Source organism: Rhinoderma darwinii, chromosome 3, assembly GCF_050947455.1.
Source record: "Rhinoderma darwinii isolate aRhiDar2 chromosome 3, aRhiDar2.hap1, whole genome shotgun sequence".
Lineage (NCBI taxonomy): Eukaryota > Metazoa > Chordata > Amphibia > Anura > Rhinodermatidae > Rhinoderma > Rhinoderma darwinii.
The window spans coordinates 91,728,870-91,731,841 of record NC_134689.1 but is presented as its reverse complement, the minus strand read 5'-3'; positions in this window follow the sequence as shown (position 1 = coordinate 91,731,841).

Below are 2,972 nucleotides of genomic sequence, written 5' to 3'. Positions count from 1 at the left end.
CAATTTGGAGCTGTCCACAGCAGAAATTTCTCTTCCTATCTGCAAGCCGAACAAAAGTCATTCCGGGAGGAATGTGTAACGTCCGTGGTCGCTGACCACAAACTCCTTCCATCCAGTCGACGCCCTTCTCTCAAGTGATGTCTGCACATACGGCCGTCCTGCTCCACAATGACCACCATGGTGCGCTCACAAGCTCAGTCCAGACTTAAGAAGCCAGAGCGCATGCATGTTGTGGATTTGAGCTAATTGCTCCAGAGCACCCTGGGCTATAAGAAGGTCCCAGCCCCATCCTCCCACGCCTGAGCTTTGTTGTTGTATTCCAAGTCAGTCTTGAAAATGGTCCCCTAGTGTTTCCTGCTCCCAGTGTTTCCTGTTCCTGTATCCTGTAACCTGTATCATGATCTAGTGCCGTGCTGAGCTGTAGCCGTGCCGTGCTGTATACCACGCCTGTCCTGCTTCTCCATGCCTGACGTCTACCTGCTGCCTAGTTCCTGCCATGCCTGCCTTGCTACTGTCCGAGCTGCCAAAGTTACCCTATATAAACTATAGACTCTGACCTGCGCTCTGTTGGCCAGCTGCCATACCGCCAAGGCGGTATGGCCCAGTGGGTCCACGAACACTACGTGACAGTAAGCTCAGGCCATGGACCCCGCTGGTCCATCCAAGACCATGACGACGTCACAAGAGATGCGGGCGGATATGCTAGACCTCCGGTCTCGACAAGACCAACTCCTCCAGGCCTTGAAAAATCTCGCAAGTCGGCAGGAGGCACGAGCTGTTGTTCCTCCTACTACACCTCCTGGCAGTGTTGATCCTCAGACTACACCTCCTGGCAGTGTCGACACGCTTTTTTCTTTGCCACTTCCAGACTGCTATGATGGAGATGCAGGTACCTGTCGTAGATTTTTGAACCAGTGCTAGATCCACTTCAGCCTGTATACTAGGACATTTTCATCTGATGGCGCAAGGGTCGCTTTCATCATCTCTCTCCTCACTGGCAAGGCTCTTGCATGGGTGAACCCTATCTGGGAGAGACAAGGACCAGAGACCCGTGACTTCCAGGGCTTCCTCCGGACCTTTTCGCATGATGTTTGAGGAGCTTGGACGGGTCTCATCTGCAGCGGCTTCCTTGATTAACCTACGCCAAGGAGACACCTCCGTGAGCGAGTACGCCATCCACTTCCGCACCCTGGTGGGAGAACTGTTATGGAACAATAAGGCCCTGGTGGCTACATTCTGGCATGGACTCTTTCCTAAAATTAAGGACAAACATGCCGCTCGAGACCTGCCATCTACCCTGGATGACCTCATCCTTCTGTACGCCCGGATTGATATGCGGATCCGAGAACGCCTCCAAGAGGTTCATCGGGATGGAGGCCTTCCTAGTCTGGTCCCTAGTTTGCAGCAACCCCTGCTGTCCTCAGATGTCGATCCTCCTAAGGAGTCTGTGATGATGGACCAGTGTAAGCTATCCACTCAGGAGAGATAACGCAGACGCACTTCAGGACTCTGTCTATATTGCGGCCTCGGTGGCCACCTTGTGCGACTGTGTCCCAAAAGATCCCAAAGCCTAGGGTTGCTAGGAGAGGCAACGTTGGGTAAGTAAGGACTTCTGTCTAAATTGTCTGTACCAGTGACCATAGTGTCCGGCGAGAGAACGCATCAGGTTTCTGCGTATCTGGACTCTGGATCCGCTGCTAATTTCATCCGTAGAGACCTGGTGGACCTTCTGCAATTACCCACCACCCCCCTGGAGAGGCCGTTGACGGTTGCATCAGTGAAAGACTACCTCTGCCAGACCCAGTTATAGCTGTGACCAAGCCACTGAGGCTCCAAGTGGGAGCCCTTCACTCCGAACTCCTGTCCAAAGCCGTTAACCCTGTGTTGCTGGGCCTGCCTTGGCTCCGACTACATGCCCCAGTCCTGGACTGGAATTCTGGAGAGGTTCTCCAGTGGTGCCCTGAGTGTCAAAGCTGATGCCTGGTGCAGATTAGTTCGGCTCAGCCTTCGCTGCCTCGGTCATTGGCAGGATTGCCGGGTCATTATGCTGCATTTTCGGACGTCTTCAGCAAGATGGAGGTGGAGACACTGCCTCCACTCCGGGCGTATGACTGCCCTATCGAGCTGACTCCTGGTGCATCCCTTCCCCGTGGTAGGGTATATCCTCTCTCCTTGCCAGAGACTCTGTCCATGTCCGCCTATGTGAAAGAGAACTTGGAGAGGGGCTTCATACGGAAGTCTTCCTCCCTGGCAGGAGCCGGGTTCTTCTTCGTCAAAAAGAAGAATGGTTCTCTTCGTCCTTGTATTGACTTCCGAGGTCTCAACCAGGTCACGGTGAAAAATAAATATCCGTTGCCACTGATCTCAGAACTGTTTGATCGTGTACGTGGTGCCAAGATTTTTTCCAAACTAGACCTGCGTGGGGCTTACAACCTAGTCCGGATTCGCCAGGGTGATGAATGGAAGACTGCATTTAACACCTGTGATGGACACTATGAATATCTAGTAATGCCCTTCGGCCTGTGTATTGCTCCCGCTGTCCTCCAGGAGTTTGTTAATGACATTTTCCGTGACCTCCTGTATGTTTGTGTAGTAGTCTACCTTGATGATGTCTTGATTTTTTTCTCCAGATCCTATGACGCATCAGACACATGTCCGTCAAGTTTTGTTGCGGTTAAGGGAGAATTGTCTGTACGTTAAGTTGGAAAAGTCCGTGTTTGAAACAGATGCTCTACCCGTCCTGGCCTATATCGTCTCGAATCGAGGTCTCGAGATGGATCCTGAAAAGGTAAAGTCTGTCCTGGAATGGCCACGCCTTCAAGGCTGGAGGGCCATACAGCGCTTTCTGGGTTTTGCTAATTTTTACAGACAGTTTATTCCAAACTTCTCCTATCTCTAACCTCACTAAGAAGGGCATGAATGACGGGGCGTGGCTTGGACATGGTGCTGACCAGACGTGCTGCTTGAGAGCT